General features: G+C 39.2%; 1 protein-coding gene across 6 annotated transcripts in view; it reads right to left on the bottom strand.

Moving 5' to 3' along the window:
• The window catches only part of Arhgap32 (Rho GTPase activating protein 32), a 251,435-nt gene that overhangs the window by 33,205 nt on the left and 201,974 nt on the right, over positions 1-16,256 (bottom strand). The window contains exon 1 of one of the 6 annotated variants that reach the window (XM_052755972.1): positions 9,809-10,150. The exons of the other annotated variants lie outside the window; for them this stretch is intronic. The gene's annotated coding sequence lies outside the window, so the exon portion shown is untranslated. Of the gene's footprint in view, positions 1-9,808; positions 10,151-16,256 lie in introns of those variants that run through there. 6 annotated transcript variants of the gene reach the window in all.

The raw sequence follows: 16,256 nt of genomic DNA, 5'->3' as shown, positions 1-16,256 counted from the left end.
TCCTCAACTTTATGGGAGGAATGTGATATTTGTGTCCCACTGGGGGTGTTCTGTATTTGAAGTATGTGGTGTTTTATGCAATTTTTTCTTATAATCAAGTGCTGGAAGGCAGCCAAGAGTATTGCCAATAGCTTGTAATGCTTAGTGTGGGATCTATGGGACCCCTTTGGCTAACAACCCAAGGAAAAGTAACCCTTCCTGGAACTGGGGCTTTTATTTGCTAGCATGTGGAGTCAAGTTTGGGTATTGTTCCCATATTGTACGACAACTCTATTAAAGCTCTTTTAGTTGGGTAATATGAACTGGAACCAATGGGGAGGAGGAGGAGTGGACGGAGGAGACAATTCCTCCTTCTTCCCCTACGCTCCAACTCCTCTTCCTACTCCACCAAACAGGGGTTGCACATCAGATTTCTGCACATCAGATATTTACATTGCGATTCATAACAGCAAAATTACAGTTATGAAGTAGCAATGAAAATAATTTTAAGGTTGAGGGGTCACTACAACATGAAGAACTGTATTAAAAAGAGGAACTGTATTAAAGGGCTGCAGCATTAGGAAGGTTGAGAACCACTGAGTTAAACAAAGTATCCAATTTCACGTATCCATCATCTAGGTTTTTTAAGGTTAACATTTTGCCCTTTTACTTGCCCACATACATTTTTTTCCCATTTTAAACTAGGGAACAAAGCGCTATAGATTGTTGAAGCAGTAGACTCTCCTTAAATCCTATTTTCTCTACACAGAAAACCTTCAGACTTGGTATGTTCCATCCTCACCTGTGCTTTGAACTGAGACTACATGTGTATGTCATCACAAACAATTCAGATGAGCATGTTGTGGTTTAGAATTTTAGGAATGAAATCATGACATCAAACGTTACATCGTTATATAGTTAGAGATTTATTCCTGGTACTTGTGGTTCAGTATATTAATTTTTCACTGTATTAATCTTCCCCTTTTAAGTATATGCAACCATTTCTACTTGCAGTGTGCTACTGGCAGCTAGAGTTTTTCTTATTTTAGTCAATGTTGCACTAAGTAACAACTTAGTAAGTGCCTCTGTGACACGGTGAGAGGCTTCCTCTGGCAGCCATGCTCAGAATCATTGGACACCAGAGAACTCTGCTGTCCGGCTTCACTGAAGTTCACCAATAAAACCTAAAAGTTTGAAAGCCTCCTACTTAAACTTTACCACAGTTGTCCCTAGAATGACAGTCTCTAGATAATTTACTAATATCACACTCCCACAGAATGTATCAGAGCCCATCCTTCACACCTATGTCCTATTTTGTTTATTTCTTTTATCAACCTCATGAACACGATACTGTACTTGACTTTAATGTACTCATGATTGTTGGTTTAGTGAGCATTTAGCTTTACTGGTTGCTCATTTTCCTCTTTAATAGAATAATTTTTACTTTTTGTTTGACTGTATTTCTCTTACTGCTGGGCATTAATTTCTTATATAATCTGAAAAAATCTGTCAGTTGAATATGTCACTCATAAAATCTTTACCATGTTTATAGCTTTCTTTTTATTGTACAAATTAAAGCATGTCTTTAGATATGGCATCTATACTTTATGGGATTTTTCTTTACCCCAAGTCATAAACATATTGCACGATTTCCCATATAAAAATTCAGCACTTTACATTTTTATAGCTCTCTTTCATATGTACTGTCAATTATTCTATCACCTTTAACTAAATACTTCTTTGTAATCTACTAAACTGTAAAATTAATTGTTTTTGTGAAAGATGTACACTGATTTGTGGAAGTCCACTCCCCATCAGTACCTTACTTTACTTTTTTTCTAGTACTTAATGAAGATGAGTCCTTCCACTTATTCTGAACTCTCAAAACGGCCCTCCATTTTCAGTCCTATAATTTAGAATCAACTTGTCAAGCTGCAGGATGAAAACCTTTGGAAAGGTCATCGAAACCACATCTAATTATAGATTATTTTGAAGGAATTTAAACTTGTTGAACTACAACATTGAGTCTCCTCAGCTATGAACACAGTGTTTCTCTCCCTTTATTGAAGATTCTTTTACATCCTTCCATTACTTTTTCTATGAAGGTCTTACCTATTTTCTGTTATAACTAGTGTTAGAAATGCTACTGTACATACTACCTTTTTCCTAAATTACACCCTCTAACAATCTCATTACCACTATGTAGAAAATTAACATAGTCTGCAATAGTGAGGTTCCTAAGGTTCCATATTTACCCTGTAACTGCTAGCTATGTGACTGGGGATACGCTAACTATAATTCTTATCTATAAAAACATTGAAAATAGTAACTATGTAATGGGTTTTTGGTATAAATGAACAATTTAAAAGTCTGAAGCACTCACTGATGGACAGAAAACTTAACAAACATTATTGCTTTTACTCAATAACCATGCTGACCCCCATTATTTTTTTACTGATTCATTTATTTTTTCTTTAATCTATGTACATGTGTGTGTGTCTCTATGTATATCATGTGTATGCAGTTCTCGTGGAGGCCAGAAGAGGGAACCAGATGCCCCTAGAACTAGAGGTGCAGGTGGCTTTGAGCTGATGAGGCAGGTGCAGGGAATCAAACTCAGGCCCTGTGAAAGAGCAATACCAACTCTTATCTGCCAAGCCAACTCTCTAGCTCCAGTTTCTGTTATTATAATAATGTGACTGTAGACCCTTCCAGACTGACATATAAATAATCTAGATTTAATTCTTCCATTCCAGTCCTTTTATTTGTTTCTGTCTAGTTTAATTGGATCTTTAAAAAAATGTTTACCTTAAATACAAGAAAGAGAAAGAAGGATAAATAGTAAGTATGTCTGAAAAGTCACTAGGAATCATATTAGTAGGTGCCTACCTAAAAAAAAAAAAATGCTTGTAAGTCTCTATATAAATATGCATACATAGTTTCAAGGAAATTCTCTCATTTGGGTTGACAATGCTCCCTCCAAAAGCCAAACACATCTAACAAAAACGCAGACCCCTGGCAAGGGAAGCCCTCTTTTGAATTGCTGGTTAGGGTTGTTAAAGAGACTCCAAAATATTCTGTACTACAGCTGTTGCCCCTGGTTGCCCCACAGAGGCAGAACACAAGTCCTGTTGCTGCAGACACTATGCACTTCAAATGTAGGCCCAGAGGCCTCTGAGCTGGAACTGACCTGAATGCTTCCTCATGAAGACCAGCTTTCATGGGACCAGAAGGTACCATGCAAGCTTCCAAAGGAGGGAGGCAACCCACAGTTCACAGTTCTACCAGCTATGACGCCAATGAAGCCCAACAACAACCAGCATGGCATGCTACTCCTCAGGGTACAGTACTGGCACACACACACCCTGGCTGTAAACAACGGTCTCTATTGGACTGAAGACATGCCTGGTACTGGAAACCCAGACATCTAACCAGGGCTAGTGAAGTCATGGATCTTAGAGGAGACTCTACAACCGCCACTTCACTGAACCAGCACAATCCCTACCTACATTCTAAATGTTTATCCTTATACTCCCAGATAAGCCTAGTGCTCACCCCGCACCAGGGAAACTTTGCAACAGATCACAACCATTAGAGAAAACCACAAACAATCAAAATACAGAGCTGTGGAGCTCAGACCCAACCGATACATCTCCAGTACGACTCCTGCACCCAAGGCAAGGATCACTGTACTGTGGAAGAAAAATGAAAAAAGAGACCATGAACTTGAAAGAGTGCAAGGAGCGGTACGTGGTAGGGCTTGGAGGGAGGAAAGGGAAGGGGGAAATGATATGATATTATAATCTCAAAAAATAAAAGAAATAATGTTTTTAAATGTGTATATTGTTCCCGGCTTTAATCTGATTGTTTCTTGTATTTCACCATTAAGAATAACTTCGGGTCTTTTGGGTAGAAACCACAAATGTAAAGAGATTCCCTGTTCCTAATTGATAAAAAGTATAAAGTAAACTGGTGATGACCTTTATCAGGTGATTTTTATATCTACTAAGATGATCTTTTAGTTGTCCTTTTTTTTTTTAATTTTAAAATTTTGAAAGTGGTGAGTTAAATTCAAACCCCCTTTGAAAGTCTTGTATGACTTTTCATATCCTTTTCAGGTAAAGAGATTTGATGAAGAGGAGTCAGAATTTCACAATGGAAGCTGCAAGCCATGGCAAGTCCTTCTGCAGAACTGGAACAAATATTAGAAGTGAAAATAAACACGAGGACTGGTTTTTAGTAAAGAAAGACATATACGGAGGGATTCTAGTGTGACAGCCTAGACAATGACTTCTAAACATGAGGTTGCTAATGCACTATCAGAACAGACTAGGATTTTCAGATATAGTCTTAAATAGTTCAAAGGGATACAGGCAAGAGATGTGAAAATTACCGTATTTTTGGCATGTATTGCTGTATAACCTTAAAGGACCTTTGGAAAACAAAGAAGTAATAGTTTGAGTGAGCTTAGCACTTAAATAGGGTGTGGGGAGGAAATATTGATACAAATGAAACTTCCACTTGCAAATAAATGGACTCAAAAATTATGCTGGAAGTCACTTGAATATAGTTCTACAAATCTCTAAAGAACACTTTCTAACATGCAACTCAAATATTAAAGGAACTGAACTAAAAAAAAAGCTTCTAGTAACTGAAATATAGAATTTCTGAAAACATTTTTCTCTTATACCATTAGAAAGTTGTCACATGAAGTTCTTAGGATGGATAATGTTGTAACCCACTCCTTTGTGTCATCATTTAGCCACTTACTAAAATTAGATATGAGTTTGTGAGGGTTTTAGGGGGTAGGATCTTGCCCTTCAGTCCAGCATGCTTTTAAACTCCAGATCCTCCTGCCTGAGCTCCAATGTGCTGGGGTTACAAGGTCAATTTCAGGAACATTCTATAAAACACAGTAAAGGACTTTCTTGCATATTAAATACCAAGTTAAGCTTTTATTAAGGAATAAGGACATGCCCAAGATATTCTACCCCTGACCCTATTCTTATCTCTATAAATGCTCTGGTCTATTTAGTGAGACAGCTATCCTTTCTCTGATACTTTGCACAGCTCTGTTCGGGTCCTACAAAGATAATACAAAGGAAAAGAAATCCTTAACCAGTTATAAAATAATTTCAGGATAACTAATGTTCACTGAATGCTTATTATGTGCCAAGACCTTAGAGATATTAATGAATTTAATTTCAGTTTGTATTAACATTGCATTCTAAATGAGTTACACGTATCTAAACACTATTACACTCTTAGAAGTTTATGTTCAAACAGAAATATTAAATAAAATGATTGCCTCCCCATTACATGCTATGTTAAGGGTTACGGGCACACTGGTATTCCTGCCTTTCTTCTTTTTACGTATCCAGCAATATATTATCAAGACAACCTAGCATCTATATTTCAAGCCTCTTCAGTTTATCTGGTACTATTCTTTACCTACATAGTTTGTATGCAGTTAAAAAAACAAAACAACAAAAAAGTTAGTCATTCTATTTGAATATTTTGTTTTGTTTTGTTTTTGTTTTTCGAGACAGGGTTTCTCTGTGTAGTTTTGCGCCTTTCCTGGAACTCACTTGGTAGCCCAGGCTGGCCTCGAACTCACAGAGATCCGCCTGGCTCTGCCTCCCGAGTGCTGGGATTAAAGGCGTACGCCACCACCGCCCGGCCTATTTGAATATTTTAAAACACATACTTGAGCCAACGACCTAAGAATTTAAAGCTTTTACAGCTTTTCAATACTAAGAGAAATGCAGGTTGAGTAACACTTATCTAGAATGCTTGGTAGCAGAAATGCTTTAGATTTTAGATATTTTCAGATTTAGACACATCTATCTATCTGTCTGTCTATTTACCTAAATATATATCTCTCCATATATCTACGGAAAAACAGGAGAGGGGACCAAGCCTAAACATAAAATTCATGTATATTCTACATGTGCCTTATATACAGTGGTCTATGGGTGACTTTATGTAATGTTATAGTGTGCTTACATTTTGACTACAATTTGTCACATGAGGTCTGGTGTAGAATTTTTCACCCGTGACATCATTTTGATGCAAACTGTTTTGAGTTCTAAGCACTTCAGATCAGGTATGTTCGACCCATGGTCTGATGAAGGTGAGCCCTTTGTTGGCTAGGCTAGTGAAGAAGTACTGGGCCAAGAGAATGAAGATATAGTTTTGATGACGACGATTTTTGTTGTATTACAAACAAGGAAATCTGTCAGTATAAGTAAGACCTTAGTTTAATGGTGTAATAAAATGTTTCACTAGGCAGCACAAATCTCAATTTCAGTAAAAATACCCACAAACATAAAATTCTTTGGGAAAACCATCAAACAGCATAGAAAACCTCAAGTCTATGTAAAATATGTTTCATCTGGGTAAAGGGTAGCCTAAGAACTTAATTTTAAAAAGTCACTATTAAGGTTCTTGTTTAATGTCTAGTATATTAAGTTTAGTTCTTTTTTAATTATTCTGTTCCATGGATGCTTAAAATTAGAGGGAAGAGTCTTTATATAACTAATTTATATAACATTCTTTTCTAGGACTTAGGCATAAAATTATGCCTATAGTTATGCTATATGAAATTTTATTGATTATTTTGGTTTATTTGCTTCCAAGTTCTAAGACAACTGTAAAATGACATTTATATTATGATTTTTGTTAGCCAATTCCATATACATTATAAAGATTAACTTTGGGCCTATGTTTCAAGAAGGAAGTTACTGTAGCAAAAGAAAAAATACAATAATTTTACGTACAAAATTCTGGTCTTCTGCAGAATGATGCTCAAAAGCCAAAATCCCAGTGTCTTCTGTAATTAGCTTCTGTTTTTGAAATCAGGATTATAACAGTTGTCCAGTCTCAGACCTCGCACCTCGATTCTCCAGACATATATTCAAAAGTTCTTTAGGTAAGCTGAGCTTCAGCTTTTAAAATGCTCTTGATGTTATTGTGGAAGAAAAAGCACAGAATCACTCCTGCTCAATCTGTATCATTAATAACCATGAAAGTAAGAACAAACTAATTCTGTGACTGATGCAGGTGACAGCTGCAAGAAAGAGGCTGCCAGAGAGAAACTACCCAGAGCCTGCACAGCTAGCCCTCACAGTGACGTCTGACATTCCAACCTCAGAGGGAGGGAACCAGGTATCCGAGGAATGCCTGTCCAGTCCTGCAGGCTGGATTTAAAATGGCACACTGGCAGTAATAACTCTCTGGAGAGAGAGAGAGAGAGAACTCTACTGACAGTTACATAACAGGCCCTCATTTGCAGATGAGGGAGATGAGGAGACATTTCAAAGCCAAGGCTGACCTGAAAGCAAATGAATGACATTAAAGGCTCTGGAAAACAGGTCTGCAGTAAATCTGAAAAGAGAATCTTTCGGAGACAGAAGAAAGAAGAACAGCTGACATGGAAAAAGCTAAGCAGAAACAGGCAACCAGCTTCCCCACACCTACCACAGTGCACTCGCATGGTGTGTCTAAAACACATGGATACCTGACACTAAAGCAGCAGCATCAGGCTGCTGTGCTTCCCAGAGGACACAAAACACACAGAGTTACAGCATGGAGCTTTTAACAACCATGCTCCTTGGGCAAATGTCATGACATGAGATAAGGCTCTCAGTATCTCCTCTGCTTGTTTGATTTTTTCCAGGAAGCTATGACTCTTACTAGAAATGTCAGAGGCACAAATCTAGATTATGTGACTTTAGGTTGACATAAGTAAGCTGTATGTTTTTTCAGCTCGCAGACACTTGTGTTTTATTTTTAAATTTCAATAACAAACTAAAATATATATGAGTGTTTTTGTTCCTCAACTCTTTGCAAAAGCAAAGTGTGTTCTTTTTTTCTAATAACTTGGTGACTTTACCAACTCAGTTATATAAAAGACTATGACTAATTTCATTTCTAAAAGTGGAACAAAAGGAAGATTTGCATTTTACCAAGAGCAAGTAGGAGGAAACATGAGGTGGATGTAAATTTCTTGATGCTGAATGTATTTTAATATCAGAATGAGATATAATACACAGGTTTTTTTAAACCTGCTAAGAGGTTTAATAATATTTGGGTTCTTATTTTTACAAGATGACTTACTACTATTTGGCAAGTATGATTTCAGGAAGAAATGTATTAACATGTACATTCTCATAAAAATTAAAGTATAATTTTAGGAAGTCATGCATATCAAAGGTAATACTATATGAACTTCTAGGAAACAAAAATTTTGGAAGCTTAAATTCAATGGCATGAAAATTCTCTTTCCTGGATACTATGTTTTCTTCTTTGATTCGATTCAAACATTCAAAAATCTTCCTATTTTACTGCACTGTGGAGTCTATTAAGCTATGCAGGTTGGTGTGGAGCATTAGTATTCTCATAAGTGGTCTGGGGGAGTTGTGGAGGCTTTAGAGCAAAAAGTGAAAGGGATGGGTTCTAAAAGTATAGACATTTTGAAAGCCTGGAACTTACATAAGGCAAAAGCTGCTCTTTGAAGTCAGACCCAGGGATTAGGATCCAGCCTATCCTTACTTCAAAATTCCGAGGTTTTAGCAATTTACCTATTGAAAGCTTACTTCCTTTATGATACAATGCAAGGACAATCCTAACAGCCACCACTTGGCTCACAAGAAATGACAGATGCCAAAGGCCCTGTGTCATTTTCCCATTACAATTTCTCTTTCCCTTTTTCTGAAAACTTCGGTAATCTTTCCTTGGTCCATGACTGACCAAGAATCTGCCTCAGCTTTTCAGACCTTGTTTTGTCCAATTTGGCCACATAACTCCATGGGAGACCCGAGCTAAAGGGAGAGTACAGACAAATTCAGGATGGTTTCTACTTTTCACTCCTGCAATTTTCTACCTAATTTTAGATTTCTGCTCTCTTCTACTAAATACAAAACAGTATTATCCAGTACTTAGAAGGAGATAAAGTTGTACTTTCAGATCTTTTGACTGAGCGACAGATGCAAAGTTGACTGTGAGAAAGAACTCTAAATTCTGAAACTCTGCACCTAATATTTTGAAAATTACAATACTGATTACAATTTAAGCAACGGTAGGTCAATTTTGAAAAGAAAAAATAACTGGGCTGCTTTGTGATTTAGAAAAAATACTTATCTCCGTATCATGCTTATGAAATAGCGTAATGAAAACGCTTCATTACCAAGCAGCACATGAGCACAGCCTAGCCATGCCTTCTCTGGGAATGCACAGTCCTCCAGGAGGCAGACAGCTGTCCTTCTGGAGGGCAGTGCTGCAAGGGGCAGACTGCTGGCAGGAAAGGGACAGAAGGGGCTGAATGCCTTATGCTAACCAAAGCAGTCTTTCCAGAGCCTGCTCAAGTCTTCAGGAAATCAGCGCTGCTCATTTTCCATCGATCAAGCACTGAAATAGTATTAGCCCACAAGAAACATTAACATACACACACACACACACACACACACACACACACACACACACACACACACACACACATCTAATAATGAAAACCTCTATTACATTAACCCATTAATCTAGAAGGCATTACCAACTAAGCTGACCAGAAACAGCAGAAAAATAAATGTTTACTAAAACTCTCTGGGAAAATAATACCTGTGCAGGTAAAATTTTACTTTAAGAAGTCATCACAGCTCTACAAACAAGACAAATATTAATGTTATTATTCCATTTCCAGATAAATACTGAATCACAACTCACTTAAGAACCAAGGTAACATGTGCTCAAATATGATCTAAAAATAGCTCCAAGGAATTAGTGCGAAAGAAGTTTGAATGAAATATTGAATGACGGATTGAAATCTCCTTACCTCTTGCTGTGGTGCAAGTTTTAGGATCAGTATTTAGAACTACTCCGTGACTGTATTTAGCAGTAGAGTCGGCAGGAGTGGGAGCTGTGCATTCAGTGCAGCAGCTTAAGAATACAGCATAACCACACCAGCTCAGATCTTATCCAGCACGCGAGCACTCTTGGTCAGGTCTCCACCACACTTGGAGGTGCCAGCTGTTTTCACGCCCCCCTCTCAGAAGCACTTGGCCCAGATTTCAGGCCTGTTTGAGCCAGCTTTTGTGAGAGCTCTGCATCAGTAGTTTAATCCTCCACTCTCAGCCGGTGCAGCTTGGCCACACCACAGGCACGCCCCAACTTAAGCTCACACTTGCAGAACAGGCTTCACCAGCAGGCTCCACCCATCAGCCTCCCACAGGTGAGCACTTCCTGTTCAGAGAGCAGCCCTAGGAAACTGCCATTTAACTGTGCCCTTCATGCCTTGCCAGTTCCTTACTATTTGGTTACTTGTATTTGCTAAGTGGGTGGGGGCAGTGTATCTGACAAAAGGAGGCATGTCAGGCCAAAGAAGAGCAAGAAAAGTAAGTAATCAAGTAGGCAGGATTGCTAGCGAAAGGCTGAGTCATAAAAGTGAACAAATCTTTCAGTATCTTTGCTGATACTAAGTTACCACTGTATGCTACTGACAAGTTCTAAAATGCATCCATTTACACAGGCTCTGTATGAAAAATTCTGAGAATGACAGTTATGCATTCATCAGGGAAAAAAGTTTGCTCAGAATGGAAAATCCAGAGCTTCCCAAAGGAACTTTCATTGCCCAGGGGTGAGGCTCACGTCACCTGTCCAAGTACTTCCTGTCCTCTACTAGAAACATTCACCAGCAAATGAAGCAGTCCTCAGCAACCTCTACCAGAGGAGCATTCAACCAGCCCCAGCTTGTGACTATTAAAACATGATCGTTAGCTAGCTACATAAACACTACACACTGAAAAGAATCTTCACTTACCCCACATTATCACCACTGAGCTGGATTTTTTTTTTTTTTTTACTAAATGGGAAAACACTGACATATCTTTCTGTTCCAATTGAGGTTTTACTAATTCCAGTGTAGAGTTCACCATCAGATATTGTTTTCTTCAACAAAATCATTATATTGTACCAGACACAATTCTAGGAACTTACTAACGTCTTCATCCTAACTGAATAAAGCTGACAGATACTGTTGTCTGATCTTACAGATAGGCAGAGAGGCTGAGCAACATGCCAAGGCTGCACAGCTATGAGGTGGCAGAGACAATGCTCACAGAGGATTTACATTCACCATGCGAGACTGTCAGTTACACTTACTCTCTCCTCCTTTTCTGAACATAGCTCTGAATATAAAATTGTTGCTAAATGGCAAGCCACAGTAAAGAAAGCAATGCATTAATTTGATTTGAAAATACAAAAGGACACAGAGAATCCCCAGTGTGGCAGGAACAAAGCAAGTTAATTTCCCACTAGTGGAACAGCTGTGGACTTGAGGGTTTTGTTGAACAGGATGTAAGGCTCCGAAAATGTATTCATGACAGGGAAGGCAAACCCATTCTTCTTCAATTTCAAATTAAACACACCTCCCCCTGGCCCCCATCCTTTCTTTGCTCAATAGAAACCCAAGCAGAGGAGGGCAAGGGTAAGAGGAGAGAAAGAAGGGAAAAAGGACAAAGGTGGCTGCTGGGACTCAGCTGGTGGGGTGTCTTCACACAGGCATGAATACTCAGATCCCCAGCACCCAGACAGAAGGCCCGGTGTGGTGGAAGATGTCTATAATCCCGACACCGACACCAGGGAGGAAGAGACAGGCAGATACCTGGTGCTCACTGGCCAAACAGTCTTGCTGAACTGGTTAGCTCCAAGTTCAGTGAGAAACTCTGTCTCAAAAAATAAGAGTGATTGAGAAAGACATTCCACTTCAACCTCTGTCCTCCACATGCATGCAAGGGTGTGCACACACACACCCACACAAAAGTCTAGACACATACACGCCCTCCATACAAACACAAAGAATAAAGGAGGGAAAAGAAGAAAAACATATTATGTAGAAAAGCCTTAATCCCAGCACTCGGGAGGCCGAGGCAGGTGGATCTCAGTGAGTTCGAGGCCAGCCTGGTCTACAGAGCAAGATCCAGGACAGGCGCCAAAACTACACAGAGAAACTCTGTCTCGAAAAAAAAAAACAAAACAAAAAACCAACAAAAACAAAGACTGTTATCTGTGCCCAGTGTAAATAGACAAGAAAGTGTATGCAAAAACTGGCAGATCTGGGTGTGAAGTCTACACTCTGGTTAACTGTACTGGGATAATGTCAGTTTCCTGCTTTTGATTATGCACTACATAGCTAGTTATGTAAGATGTGGCAACTCGGAGGAGGAGTGACAAGTACAGGGACCTCTCTGTGCTATTTCTGCAACTTCTTCTAAGACATTATTTCAAAATGAGAAATCTGAAGTCCCTCTAACTGAAAAACCGCCGCACTGCATTGTGTCAACTATTGACCACTACGGCAGAGGGGAAGTCACTTGTCCTTTCCCCCTCATAGCTAACAAAAATGTTTAGAACTATCTATCTGTGACAAATGGAATAGGATGTGCCTTGGTGTGTGTAGGAGGCACAAGAGAATTCACTGGGGAGACAACGGGCTATATTCTTAACGTTCCAGTATAAAAATTACTGGAATAATTCAAAACTTTCACAGTGTGTCTGCAAATTCTTTGAATCAAAACACTTTTTAACACTCCCATGCTCCACATACCGGCCAAAGCTACCATCAACCTCCTGCCTGGTCACCTCAATAGCCACTGTGAGTCTCTTTTCTTTTACCCCTAAGTCAGCCACCAAAATTATCCTTTTAGCAAAGTACATTAGATCACACAACTGTTCTGCTTATAATCTTCTTTACTTTCCTAAGTAACAGTGAAAACCCCACAGCAGCACCTAGGCCCAGAGCATGTAATGGCATCCTCTCCCCTTCTGACCTAAACCCTCCATCCTCTCTCCCTTGGCCTTCCTGATGGCATGTTCACAGGTTAGGATCTACACAGCTTTGTGTCTTAATATTCCCTTCAAGTCTTTGCTCATAAGTGATGCTCTAACAGTCCCTTCCCTGAACACTACTCTCCTGAAACCTCAACCCCATATGAACTAGATGCTCAGCCTCTGAACCCCACTCAGCTGTATTTTTCTCCACAGAACTTACCTACTATACCATGTAGTTCACTGATTTATTCACCACCGCCCCCTCTCATGGCTCCCTCTCAATTCCCCCAAGATTGAAATTCCATCTGTCGTATTCTATTTCAGCTACAGCATGTATTATGCACCCAATTACTTACTGATCAGGGGACTGAGGTGTTATTGTTTCTCAATGGCAAGGCACTTGGCCTAGCTGGAATGAGGACCAGGGTCAGATCTCTCACCACACAAGATAATAAAAAAAATCTGAATGAAACTAATACTTGAAATGATTTCTTAAAATGGCAAAGATTAATTCGGATAGACAAGTGTGGCTAGGGGCCTATTCCTAACACAGTTTTAAGGGGATGTGAGATATTAGGAAACATTTTTGATGCCTCTAATGGAAACAGCTCTTGTTCATAATTAGAAGTCAAAAACTGTTTTCAAGTATGTATCAGGCACAAAGGATGCAAAATTGCATAAAATGGGAGAAAGGTGAAAGAAAGGGAAAAGCCATCACAAGTTCTCATCTAGGGTTTTCTTCCTGATGAAGCATAAGAAAATATTATCTTAACAATCTTTACAATGTATTCAGAGAGAAAACTGACTCAGGCATTCTAACTCTCCCCTGACTCCTCCATCAAAGATACTGATTTTATCACCTAATTCTTCCTATTAAAAATGATTATCATTTTAATTTTATTCCTGTTAGGAGTATTTTGCCTACATGTATGCATACATACTCTTTGTATGGCTGGTGCCCACAAAGGACAGAAGAAAGCATCGGATACCCCTGGAAGAGGAGTTACACAGGATTGGGAAAAAACATGTGGTTACTAGGAATTGAACCCGAGCCTTCTGGAAGAGCAGCAACTGCTTTGGACCACTGAGCCCAAACCGATTCTTAAAGTACCAGCCTCATGTACGTTTATGTTCAGCAGAAGAACATTTAAGACAGCATTCCAAATAGGATAAGGAAAAATGTGGTCATTTCAATCGAAGTGACACTGAAGGGAACATGGCAATAAAGAAGCTGGAAAATCAAAGAACAAAGAAAGGGAGGGAGGGAAAGAGGGAAGGAGAGAAGGAGAGAAGAAGGGAGGAGTGAGTGAGAAAAAGGAAATAAAGTAACAGAATCAGCAACTTCACAAATAAAATGAGAAAGAAAGCAAGACATTAGAAGACCACTTTCTCAGAAGACCATTACAAGGAAGTTTTGCCTCAAAAGAACACTGTAGGAGGGAGAGGGGTGGGTATAATAAAAATGTGTTTATGAAACTCTTAAAGAACTAACAATTAAAAACAAACAAATTCAACACTGCAGGCTGGGCATGCTGCTCTGGGACATGGCCCTTGACCAGCATGCAGCCAAGGCCCCAGACTCCACCCACAGCATTACTCCAAACAACAAAGAAACAAACAAAAAACTATGAAGAATTTTAGGTTTTATTCTTAATTTCAAAACTATGCTACTAATTCAGGCTGATAAGGTGTCAGATTAAATTACTTGTTAAATAAATCAAAAGATCTCATGTTTTACCTATAAAATTCTTCCCCAAAGTGAAAGCTCAATTATTTCTGTATCTGCTACCAGAGGGAAACAAAACTGGCTATTTCCAAGCAGAGAACAAAAATACATCATGCAAGCCTATTTATGTGACCATCTGAAGAGGCTCCTTCTCCCACCGTCGTGTTATAAATACTATAATTAGGGCCGGAGAGATGATTCACCAGGTAACTGCTCTTGCTTCTAGGCCTGAAGATCTGAGTTCCATCCCTGGGACTCATGTGATAGAAAGAGAGAACTAACTCATGCAAGCCGTCCTCTGACCCCCACATATGTATCATGACATGAACACACGTGTGTACACACACAGTCACATTAAATACATGCAATAAAAGTAATTTGTGATGTACTGGAAAAGTTTTAAACCAAAAAATTATATCACTTACATAGATCTTGTTTCTGACTGGGAGATTAAATCACATGAACTGATGAACAGGAACTTGAGCACAGCTGAGAGCAGGGGCTTGCCTAGCATACCTGAGACCTGCCCTAAGCTCCAGCACAGAGAAAAACCAACAGATGACAGACAGATATGCAGACAGACAGATCTCTTTCTACTTTAGCTTAACTCTGACTGTTTATTGTTTTAACTCTCTATTGCTTCAAATTTTTTTTTATATTTCCTTTTTACATTTTCTAAAAAATTATTAATTATTGGAGAATTTCATATATATTTAAAGATTGATTTATTATATGTATACAGGTATTTTCCCTTTGTATGTTTGTGTACCACTTGTATTTCTGATGCCTGTAGAGTTCAGAAAATCAGATCCCCACATAGAATGCAACCTCCCCTTTCCACCCTCCTCTCAACCCGCCCATCCCATCACACCTCACTGTGAGATTCCTTTGGGAAAAAAAAATAATAATTACTTCTTTGCCCAGCTGATCCAGTTTGTGTGGCCCAGCTGGTTTTGGGATTTGGGCCTGCTCCGTTGTACCAGATTTTAAAACAACAAAAAACGATTCTCCCTCTTACAACAGCCATCAAATGCTAGTATCTTCTCAGCTAGTAGAGGAACTACCCATCTACCTTCCTGTTCTCTAGGATGGGATTTTGTCTGGCTGAAACTTGCACAGGTCTTGTGTATGTTGTCACAAACGTTACATTTCACGTGTGCTGTTGCGTCTGGAAAACACTGTTCCTTGAAGTCATCTACCACCTCTGGCTCTTACAATCTTTCAGCCCCTCTTCTGCAGATCCCTGGGTCTTAGCATGAGAAATGACATGTACGATCTGGGGCTGGACACTCTACAATCTTTTGTTCTCTGCACATTGGTCAGTTGGGTCTGTGTTAACTGCCACCTACTCCAAGGAGAAGCTTCTCTGAGGAAGGCTAGCAGATGCTCATATCTATGGGCATAGTGGTAACTTATTAGGAACACGTGGCTACGTGGGTCATAGGCTCTAGGAGAGAAACCAATACTATCACTCCGCTAAATGTGCTAAATGGCCACAGTATTAAAACTGGCTTTTAAAAAATTTCTGTCCAGCTATTTTAATAATGGTCAGAGAGATTTATCCAAGTCCCTAGTCTTTTGTGTTTAGAAGTTCATACCTCAAAAGTACAGTTTAATTTCACATTCTGCTTGTTTCTCTGTGTATCTCTGGCTGTCCTGGAACTGGCTCTGTAGACCAGGCTGGCCTCAAACTCAAGAGATCATCCTGCCTCTGCCTCCTTAGTACTGG

The sequence above is a fragment of the Peromyscus californicus genome, unplaced genomic scaffold (assembly GCF_007827085.1).
Source record: "Peromyscus californicus insignis strain IS unplaced genomic scaffold, ASM782708v3 Scaffold_11__1_contigs__length_118956290, whole genome shotgun sequence".
NCBI classification, from domain to species: Eukaryota; Metazoa; Chordata; class Mammalia; order Rodentia; family Cricetidae; genus Peromyscus; species Peromyscus californicus.
This window is presented reverse-complemented; position numbering and strand designations above follow the sequence as displayed.